The 11799-nt window shown below is 42.2% G+C and overlaps 1 pseudogene; it reads left to right on the plus strand.

Moving 5' to 3' along the window:
• Positions 1-3558: 3558 nt before the first annotated feature.
• Positions 3559-5058, plus strand: LOC117201821 (60S ribosomal protein L37a-like; annotated as a pseudogene).
• Positions 5059-11799: the final 6741 nt, after the last annotated feature.

Raw genomic sequence — 11799 nt, forward strand, 5'->3', positions numbered from 1 at the left:
TGTGCATATGTTTCTCACTTCCCACTGGTTGGAACTTGGATGCAGGGCTAGTGGTGAGCCATTACCCACCATAAACAAAAAGGCAATATCCCAGAAAACGATGGAACGAGAAAGGAAGAGCCCTACACCCCTGACTGTTCACCTGGTTGGACATTTCCATGGGAGAGACAGCTTGGTTAAATAACCCTTATTTTGGTCTGTGTTAAAGAAACAAAACCAATGTCATCATCTTTAGCCTCTTTTGTAGCTAAAGTGCAATACCTGGGCTCTGCCCATCTGGCCTTCCCACTGCAGAGTTATGGAGGCCTTGGGGAGCTCTGGTTGCTAGCAACTACTTTGAAGTGCACCAAAAATAAGATGGATTAATGGATAAATAAAGAAATGGGTAAATATATAGATATGTAGAAAAGCCAGTATAATACAGTAAGTCCCCCACACATGAACAAGTTCTGTTCCAAGAGCACATTCGTAAGTCCAATTTGTTGGTTAAGTCCAACAAAGCTAGCCTAGGTACCCAATTAACACAATCAGCTATATACTACTGTACTCTAATAGGTTTATAAAACTTTCCACACAAATAGTACATAAAAAACAAACCAAAAATAAAACATTTTTAATCTTACAGTACAGTACCTTGAAAAGTACAGTAGTACAGTACAACAGCTGGCATACAGGGGCTGGCATTGAGTGAACAGGCAAGGAGAGTTACTGACTGGAGGAGGGAGGGGAGGTGGGAGATGGTAGAGCTGAAGGATTGTCAGCAACAGGAGACAAGGGCAAGCTGCAATTTCACTCACGCCTGACGTGGATGGCACAGGTTCTGGTTCCTTGCTGGATTCAATTCTATCTACCCTCTTGAAAAAACGATCCAGTGATGTCTGGGTAGTAGCTCTATTTTCTCATCATAGATGACATGGTAGAACTGGATTGCATTCTGAACTGCTGCAAACTTCGTGTACCTTTCTACGTTTGGGTCCTGTGCGTCAAAAACTAACTGTGCCTCCTCAGATAAAGAAGATCCCCTTGCCATTTCCTGCATCCTGAATCTCATCAGTTCTTCAGTTACTTCTTCCTCTTGTCTCTCTTCGTCCTTTCTCTGGGCCTCCAGTTCCACCAGGTCTTCATTAGTAAGCTCCTCGTGTTGCACAGCAAGGAGTTCAATGAAGTCACCCTCTTGCAGATCTAGCTCCAGCTTCTCGCTGAGGGTCACTAAGTTGCTGAAGACCTATTTGGACTCCTCATTCACCTTCTCAAATCCATAAAAATTGTGAACAAACTTTGAGCAAAGGTTCTTCCAAACCCCATTTATGGTGACAGCTGTAACCTCGCTTCAAACAATGTCAGTGTTTTTTATGGCCTCGTAGATGTTACAGTCCTTCCAAAGTTGTTGCAAGGTTGTTCCTGATTCGTCACTCACCTTTACTGCCTGACAAAATGTGTGACTTAAATAATATTTCCTTGGACTTGAGGACATGAGGAGGGGGAAGGGTAAGCTGGGACGGAGTGAGAGAGTAGCATGGACATATATACACTATCAATTGTAGAATGGATGGCTGGTGGGGGGCAGCCACATGGCACGGGGAGATCAGCTCGGTGCTTTGTGAATGTCTAGAGGGGTGGGATAGGGAGGGTGGGAGGGAGACGCAAGAGGGAGGAGATATGGGGATATGTATACATGTATAGCTGACTCACTTTGTTATAAAGCAGAAACTAACGCACTATTGTGGGGCAGTTGTACTCCAATAAAGATGTGAAAAAAAAAACACACCCAAGGTCAGCAGAAAAAAAAAATTCTTTAATAAATAAATAATATTTTTTCTTTAATAGATCTTTATTGGAGTATAATTGCTTCACAATACTGTGTTAGTTTCTGTTGCACAACAAAGCGGATCAGCCATGTGCATACACTATAACTCCCTGGCCCATAGGTTGGATGAGCAACATAGTATTCGGTGGCAGGTGCACTACTTTGACGTTGGGATTAAAGTTGTCCATGAATGCGGCATGGCCCGGACCACTGTCCAGCAGCAAAAGAATGTTGAATGGGACATCCTTCTCCAAGCAATATTTCTCTACCTCCAGGATAAAGTGGTGGAAAAACCAGTCCTGGAATATAGCCTGTGTAACCCAGGCTTTGGGGTAACTCTTCCACACAACGGGAAGAGAGCCCTTGGCTATGTTTTTAAGGGCTCTTGGGTTCTCTGAATGATAAACTAAGACAGGCTTCAGCTTCATATCGCCAAAAGCATTGCCGCCAAACAACAGAGTTAGTCTAACCTTTGCTGCTTTATAGCCTGATATCAACTTTTCCTCCATACTTATGTAACTTCGGTCTGGCATCCTCTTCCAGTACAGTCCTGTCTCATCCACATTAAAAACCTGTTCGGGTAAATATGTGCCTTCATCAACAGTTTCTCAAAGTGTTTCAGGAAATTCCTGGGCTGCTACCATATCCGCACTTGCTGCCTCACCACTTACTTTTACATTGTGAAGGTTGGCTCTAGCCTTGAACCAATGAAACCAGCCATGGCTGGCATTAAAAGATGCGCCCTCTGATTCTTCGCTGTGTTTCTTCTTTAAGTCTTCATAAAGGCTTTTAGCTTTCTCTTGAATTGGCATTAAGCTGAGCAGGACTCAGCGCTGATGTTGATCCTGCATCCACACGCTGAGAAGTTTCTCCATCTTCTCCAACACTTTTCCACACTTCTCCAATATTATTGTCGACATCATCGGCACACCAGACTTCCATGTTCCGTGATCTTGTCCTTGTTCTTTAGAATCGTGCCGATGGTTGAACAATTCATGTTATAAGAACAAGCGACATCTACCATCTTTTCGCCTTGCTCCACCCTCTCAATTTTCACTTTTGTTTCCGTAATTATCGCTTGGCGCTTCTTTGCAGTACCAGCTACATCACTGCTGCTTTTATGCTTGCTTCCGGACATCCTGGGCTTGAAATAAAGACACTGTACTACTGTACCCTATACGGTACTGTACAGTAAAGTACACAAAAGCGCAACCACTTGTAGAGGATGCACGCACCTGACAATCTACACCAGACACGTGAACTAACTTACGTGATTGGACATGGGGACGCACGTTCGCATCTTTGAAAGTTTGCAACTTGAAGGTTCATAGGTAGGGGACTTACTGTAAAATGTTAAAGTCAGAATCTAGGTGGTGATATACAGTGTTCACTATAAATTATTTCAATTTTACTGTATGTTTGAAAATGTTCATAATAAAATGTTAAGGGGAAAATACCATCATCTCACCTTAAAAAAGTATTCTAGTAGTCTCATAAATGTTTTTGTTGTTGTTTGGTCGTTTGCTTTTAGAGTAGATTTGTTTAATTCAGAATCCAAATGCAGTTTACACGTGACATTTGGTTAATATATATCTTCGTTATTTTTCTTTGTTTCCTGTTCATTGTCATTGCTGGGATTCAACAGGAGCCAAGGCAGGCAAGATATGCCTGGAAAAAGTGTAAATTATTTCACCAGAGCCAAGAGAATTTAGGCACTCTCATCAAGCTGCTTATACTAGAAGAGCTCATCTATGCTTCCAGAAAAACTCAGTGTCCAAGAGGCTGTGCACAAGAGGTCTCTATTTGGGTCCATATATGGCAACAGGGACTCAAAACTTTTGATCTCAGAAGCAGACATTGGGCATCAGGAAGGTATCTAACAAACATGGGGGACCGTTTGAGGGATGCACACTCCCATCTTCCTGTACTCTTAAATGATGCATTGCTCATAATTAGCATGCAGAGATTTGACAGATGAATGAATGGCAGGGTCTCAGTCCCTGTTCTCCTGGGTTGTTTCTCTCATGAATCTGAGTGTAAGAAGTGCACCTACAAGAGAAGGCATGAGCTCCCCAACTGAAGGTTTAAGACACACAAAGAATGTAGGATTTCAGTTATTGAGATGGTATGTGAAGCCAGGATAACTCGATGTTGAGTCATAGAATGTTGGAATGACTTAAACATTTCCTGATTTGAGTTTTTGTGTACTGAGCCTGGTGTTGAGGATATCTGAGCCTCAACTAAGAAGAAGAAGAAGAGGGCTTCAAGAATCAGAAGTAGCCTACTCCATGCATAGCATTTTTCTTACTAAGCAGGTCACCCACTGTCCCTTGCTTGGCCAGTGCACAGAGGCTAAGGAAACTTCATAAGCAGAGTCCCTTACTTGAAAAGCTCCTTTCCAAGGCCCTCAGTTTTCCTCAATGAAAAAGGAAATCAAGCAGTAGTCTCAGGCATGTGGAAGCCATGGACCACTGGGGGTCATCCTCTATTCCTTGGTGGCAGTCTCAAGATTGTCAGCAGTCCCTCCACATCCACATATTTGACCCCAAGGAGAAAAAGCTAAATGAGTCACTACTTGGGACCACTATGATCCCGGTTTCACTCACCAACCCAAGACCATCCTGGCAGAGGTAGGTTTCACGAAGTGGGGAGGACCAGATACTTCAAGGAGCTGGACTTGGGACAGTGTGGAGGGAGATCAAAGGGCTGGAGCCCCAAGGGGCTCATTCTTAGGTGAGAGGCACCACCAGTGCAAGACAATGCAGAGAAGGTAGAGACATGGAATCACGAATTAGTTTAGAGGCTGAAAGAAAAAATTTTAAACTATTAATAATCAGAAAAAATTTCAATCAACCAACGTAGAGGGAAGGTTGAATTATCTTCTCACTCTCTCTATAGAAACTGATACTATAGAACTATCTTGCTCTCTGGGCTCAGAATTAGTTTGTGGTAGTGTGGCTAAATGCACTAAAAAGGTCAGAAGTGTTAGTAAATACGGGACTGTAATGGTGCCTCCTTCAGGGTAATTGTGAAGAAAATTGAAATCAGCGAGCACACCAGCCAGCACAGCTCCTTCTGTGGTAAAACCAAGACGAAGAGACAAGCTGTGGGGATCTGGCACTGTGGTTCCTTCATGAATGGTAGCTGGTGGTGCCTGGACCTACAATACCGCCCCTGCCCTCACAGTAAAATCAGCCATCAGAAGACTGAAGGAATTGAAAGTCCAGTAGAGGCTCCACCATTTGAAACATTGCTAGCTTATAATAAATGGGTAAATTTATTACAACAACAACAAAAAATTGTTGTCTTGTGAAGAAATGATAAAGAGTATGCAGCCAAAAAATGCAGGGGAAAAAATGTATCACAGGGCTCTATCACAGCTAATAACAACATATGTTACTTTTTCTGGATTTTTTTGTTGTTTGTATTTATCAGCTTTTAAAAATTTATATTTTTGTTATTTTTTTTCTTATTCCAAATAGTCCCTTTTGTACTTATATTTATAATCTAAATTTTTTATTTTATTTTTGGTTGCATTGGGTCTTTGTTGCTGCGCGTGGGCTTTCTCTAGTTGCGGCAAGCGGGGGCTACTCTTCGTTGTGGTGTGCGGGCTTCTCACTGCGGTGGCTTCTCTTGTTGTGGAGCACAGGCTCTAGGCGCGCGGGCTTCAGTAGTTGTGGCACGTGGGCTCAGTAGTTGTGGCTCGCAGACTCTAGAGCGCAGGCACAGTAGTTGTGGTGCACGGGCTTAATTGCTCCGTGGCATGTGGGATCTTCCTGGAGCAGGCCTCGAACCCGTGTCCTCTGTATTGGCAGGTGGATTCTTAACCACTGCGCCACCAGGGAAGTCCCCTTATATTTGTTTTGTTTTGTTTTAATATTTATTTATCTGTGCCGGGTCTTAGTCACGCCTTGCGGGATCTCCATTGCTGCCTGTGGGATCTTTGTTGTGGCATGCGGGATCTTTTATATAGTTGCAGCGTGAGAACTCATAGTTGCGGTATGCGAACTCATAGTTGTGGCATGTGGGATCTAGTTCCCTGAGCAGGGATTGAACCTGGGCCCCCTGCATTGGGAGTGTGGAGTCTTAGCCACTGGACCATCAGGGAAGTCCCTCCTTTTGTACTTATATTTTGTATTCATTGTTTTGTATCCTTTTTCTTGAAAGAGATCCCATTACCCAAAAGAACTGAAAGCAGGGACTCCAAGAGATACTTGCACACCAGTGTTCACAGAATTACTCACAATAAGTCAAAAGGTAGAAACAACCCAAGTGTCCATCTACAGTTGAATGGATAAATAAAATGTAGTATATACATACAATGGAATATTACTCAACCTTTAAAAGGAATGAAATTTGATTATGTTACAATGTGAATGAACCTTTAAAATATTATGCTAAGTGAAATAAGCCAGACACGAAACAACAAGTACTGTATGGTTCCACTTATATAGGGTCCCTGGAATAGATATGTTCATAGAGACAAAAGCTATGGGCCAGGGGAGAGGGGGGAATGGAAAATTAGTTTAATGGGTTATAGAGTTTCTATTTGGGATGATGAAAAAGTTCTGAAAATATATAATGGTGTTGGTAGCACAACAATGTGAATGTACTTAATGTCACAGAATTGAACACTTAAAATGGTTAAAATGGGGGTCTTCCCTGGTGGCGCAGTGGTTGGGGGTCCGCCTGACGATGCAGGGGACACGGGTTCGTGCCCCGGTCCGGGAGGATCCCACATGCCACGGAGCGGCTGGGCCCGTGAGCCATGGCCACTGAGCCTGCGTGTCCGGAGCCTGTGCTCCGCAGCGGGAGAGGCCACAACAGTGAGAGGCCCGTGTACCGCCAAAAAAAAAAAAAAAAAAAAGGTTAAAATGGCATATATATATTCTTACCATTTATTCCACAGTTTTAAAAGGGGGCTCCCTAAAGTTGTTTAAGCCTTAGGCCCACAAACTTGGATCTGTTCCTACCAATGGAATAAACAATTCCATAATAACACAAATATAACATTTTAAAATGAGAATCACATATTCAGTAACAGAAGGGTTAAGGGTGTTTTTCTTTTTTTCCTCTTAATAAACGAGATTCATCAAACTATTGGAAAATGGGAAGTTCTGCTTTTCAGAAATCCTAAATGATAAATCACAAACATCAGATTCCAGATTTTCTATACAACGACCACTCAGAAATTAAAGATGGCTGACTCATACTATTCTTTAAAGTTGCCTAGGAGGGGGCTTCCCTAGGAGGGGGCTTCCCTAGTGGCACAGTGGTTAAGAATCCACCTGCCAATGCAGAGGACATGGGTTCAAGCCCTGCTCCAGGAAGATCCCACATGCCACGGAGCAACTAAGCCTATGCACCACAACTACTGAGCCTGCGCTCTAGAGCCTGCGAGCCACAACTACTGAGCCCGCGAGCCACAACTACTGAAGCCTGCGCACCTAGAGCCCGTGCTCTGCAACAGGAGAAGCCACCGCAATGAGAAGCCTGTGCACCACAGTGAAGAGTAGCCCCCGCTCACCACAACTAGAGAAAGCCCGCGCACAGCAACAAAGACCCAACACGGCCAAAAAAACCCAAAAATAAATAAATAAAATAAATAAATTTTAAAAATGCTGGTATATATATATTTAAAAAAAAAAGTTACCTAGGAGGGACCACATTATGGTTTAGACATTTTATAGAAACAGAAGTCCAGAATCCCTAGGCACTCATTCCTATCCTGCACTCAACAAATTCTTGTGGAAGTTTCTTTTGTTATGAAAACAGTAAAAGAAAGTTTATTTTAAAGAGAACTGGAGGATGTTATGAGAGTTTCATGATATGTAGTAGAGATTTCTATACCATAAATAATGAGGAAATCCTGGAGCTGACCTTTTTTCTCAAAGTTTTGGAGAAATCTTCTTTAGAGAAGATTTGATGTTTCCAATAAAAATCCTTACTAACGTGCTTTACAATTAGCTTTCACCAGGAATCTAAGTTGAAATTTAAAAATATACTCTACTTGTTCCATTACTTTCATATCCTCACTTTAAATGAGCAGATAAAAACCAAGAAGAGCATAGAATGTTGTGCCTTATTCCCCATAAACCCAAACTGAAAGTTTAACACACTATTTTATTAGCAAGAGGTAAATTAAGTAGTAGTTATAATTTTTTTTTTTCTTTTGGCTGTGCAGCAAGGCATGTGGGATCTTAGTTCCCTGACCAGGGATCAGGATCGTACATGCGCCCACTGTGGTGGAAGCGCAGAGTCTTAACCACTGGACCACCAGGGAAGTCCCTTATAAACGTTTAATACAGAATTACCCAGCAGTTTTAATAATAAACTGAATGAACATTTAACCAAGAATTACTGGATTATTTTTAAAGTCTATTACATATCTCATCAGGTAACTAGAATTCCTCTTTCAGGCTTTAGAATGGTGCAAATAATATACTCACAGGTCATGGAATTAAAGAAACCCTTCCTTTTATACTAATCCAAAGGTCCACACTTGTGGCTTGGAGATCACCAGCCATAGTCATCACTTTAGGAGCATGCTAATTTTTAGTAGTTAAACTCAGAAGAGTCCCTGTATTAATGTAGAAATGGGATGTTATTGATGAGTGTTATTAAGATAGTATTTATATTAGGACTCTGGATTAAAAGTGATAGAATTCCATCCCGAACTAGTTTAAACAAAAAAAGGAAATTGGTTGGCTTCGGGCATTTTCTTGGCTTTGGACACGTGTATGGCTTCGGGTATGGCTGGAGTCAGGGGTTCAAATGTTATCAGAATGTTGTCACCCTATTTCCATGCTTTCTCTATGTTGACTTCATTCTCTAGATTTTCCTTATGTGGTGGGCAAAGGAGAAATTTTCTTCCCTATAGGAGATACACTTTGGACAACACATTGTCAGATAATTACATAGGGTATTACAGAGAAGAAGCCCACATAGTTAACTCCTTCTGTTTTGCATGTGCAAAATCAAGACCCAGATAAGTAACCTGCTGAATGCCATTCTACAATTTAGTGATACAAGAACAAATGGTAATACTCCACAGTAACAAAGAACATTTTTTTTTACCCTACTAATGTAGAACATGCATATTTTGGTCCCAATCACTTTCTGAATTTATGCTGACTGCATTCTTATTTATTCTAGAGAAAAACATCTATTTTTTTTTCTTTATAACTTTATTCATTTTATTTATTTATTTTTGGCTGCGTTGGGTCTTCACCGCTGCACGGACTTTCTCCAGTTGCGGTGGGCGGGGGCCACCCCTCCATTGTGGTGTGCAGGCTTCTCATTGCGGTGGCCCCTCTTGTTGTGGAGCACGGGCCCCAGGCGCGCAGGCCTTAGTAGTTGTGGCACATGGGCTTCAGTAGTTGGGCTGCGTGGGCTCTAAATCAGAGCGCAGGCTCAGTAGTTGTGGTGCGTGGGCCCAGCTGCTCCATGGCACGTGGGATCCTCCTGGACCAGGGCTTGAACCCGTGTCCCCTGCATTGGCAGGCAGACTCCCAACGACTGCGCCACCAGGGAAGCCCCCAAACATCTATTTTCTTATCAATATTTCTTACCTACCAATATTGCAAAAACGGACACACAAAAACTTCCTAAATACCACTGAAAGGGTCTCCTGTTGTAATAACTCAAGTTCTTAGCTCTCCTAGCAATCTTTGAACCAACATGATCTTACCTGCACACTCTGGAGCCTGTGTGCCGCAACTAGAGAACCTGTGAACCACAACAAAAGATCCCCACACGCTGCAACAAAGATCTCATGTGCTGCAACAAAGATCCTGCGTGCCACAACTAAGAACCAACGCAGCCAAATAAATAAATGTTTTTTTAAAACGAGTTGAGGACTTCCCTGGTGGCACAGCGGTTGAGAATCCGCCTGCCAGTGCAGGGGACACGGGTTCGATCCCTGGTGCAGGAAGATCACTGCAATGAGAAGCCTGCACACAACGGAGGGGTGGCCTCCGCCTGCCACAACTGGAGATAGCCTGTGCATCAGTGAAGACCCAACACAGGCTCAGTAGTTGCAGCATGAAGGCTTAGTTGCCCTGCGGCATGTGGGATCTTGGTTCCCCAACCAGGGATCAAATCCACATCCCCTGCATTGGAAGGCGGATTCTTAAGCACTGGACCACCAGGGAAGTCCCCATACTTGACCCTTTATCTAGGCTAAGAGCAAAATGTGCTTCTCTTGTACTTTGATCCCATTCCTTTTCTTATGAACATCAGTTAATCCTTCTGAGCTATATTTAATATGTCTTTCTCAGCTGACTTCATTCTTGTAACCTAGTAACATGTTTAAATGTCTCATCTTAAAAAAAATAAACTAAGAAATATAGGAACCCATCTCCCAACTCTGAATTCTCTTTTTTCTTGCCTTACACAGCCAAGGTTATTACAAATCATACACTCCCACCATCAGGGTTCTGCCTACACCCCCTATTTGAAAGTGGCCTGACCTACTGATTGCTAATGATATTGGCTGTAAATTTTTAGTTAACTTAATTGGCCTTTCCAGAGACTTCAGTTCCTATTGACGCCTCTGGGTTTTTACTGTGTAACAAGGCTACCTTTAATTCGAAATTCTTGGGGCACCTGACTGCTACCATGAGCAACTACCCCCACATATTAAGCTTCATTAATTACTCATATCTTTCAGTGAATAGACAACTGTAAATTCGTTTTTTTAAACTCTAGTTTTTTGAATGCAGAATGAAGAGCACAGAGGTCTCTGGCTACCTATATATGAGGGAGTGGGGGAAGATAGTGCATTACACCAACACTTATAACTACCACTGTCAAGTTTCTACACTAAGCCCTTTTTCGTAAATGATTTACTCCTGACAAGAACCCTAATATATGCCACTATTACCCATTAGGAAACCAAGGCCTTAGAAGAAACCATGGTGAAATAAATGTTTTAGGAAGTTAATATAACAGTAATAAACAAGATGTATTGGAAGATGAGAGAGAGGTAGTTAAGAAGTCCCAGGAGAAATTTAGGCCTAAGGCATCGGATTGAGAAGACAGAATGACTTATAAAGATTAGGCAGATTATGTAATGGCAGGATAGGAATTACAAGAGAAAAAAGGATTTAGGGCTTCCCTGGTGGTGCAGTGGTTAAGAATCCACCTGCCAATGCAGGGGACGTGGGTTTGATCCCTGGTCGGGGAACCAAGATCCCACATGCCGCGGGGCAACTAAGCCTTCACGCCGCAACTACTGAGCCTGCGCTCTAGAGCCCGCGAGCCACAACTACTGAAGTTCACGGGCCTGGAGCCCGTGCTCCGCAACAAGAGAAGCCACTGCAGTGAGAAGCCAGCAGGCCGGAACAAAGAGCAGCCCCCGCTTGATGCAACTAGAGAAAGCCTGCGCGCAGCACCAAAGACCCAACACAGCCAAAAAAAATTAAAAAACAAACAAGGATTCAGAGTTTCTAGCTGGACTGAACTGTGAACCAAGGACAACAGTAGGGACGTTGGGAAGAACTGGTTTGGCTAAGTGTTATTAAAAACACACGCCTTACAAAGAGTTACTAATAATATGCCTTAGGTATTATGAAGTGTTATAACAGCAAAGAAATCTAACAGAGGAGATTAGATGTCTCAGGTAAAATCTAGTAGCTTCTTCAAAGAGCTAAGAAAATAAATATTCTTAATTCCATTTAGGTTCATGTAAAGGTCTAACTTCAGATGAACTTTCTTGATGGAATGAAAATGCATGAGAGTTTTGAATAACACAGACTGAATTACTCACTGAAAGTACATTGACTATATGTGACGGAATTTAAAGTGAATAAGTTAGGGTCAATTTTATGTTTGAACAGATAGGCACAAAATCTTATTACTTAAAATATTTTAATTTCTAAAAAAATTTAAACCATATTAAAATTTAAATAATTTCATTGTACAGTACTTGATAATACATTTCAACAAACTGAAAAGTAAAAAAACCCACTAAATCAGTTTACTTTCCAAGT

This window comes from Orcinus orca, chromosome 1, assembly GCF_937001465.1.
Source record: "Orcinus orca chromosome 1, mOrcOrc1.1, whole genome shotgun sequence".
Taxonomy (NCBI): Eukaryota; Metazoa; Chordata; class Mammalia; order Artiodactyla; family Delphinidae; genus Orcinus; species Orcinus orca.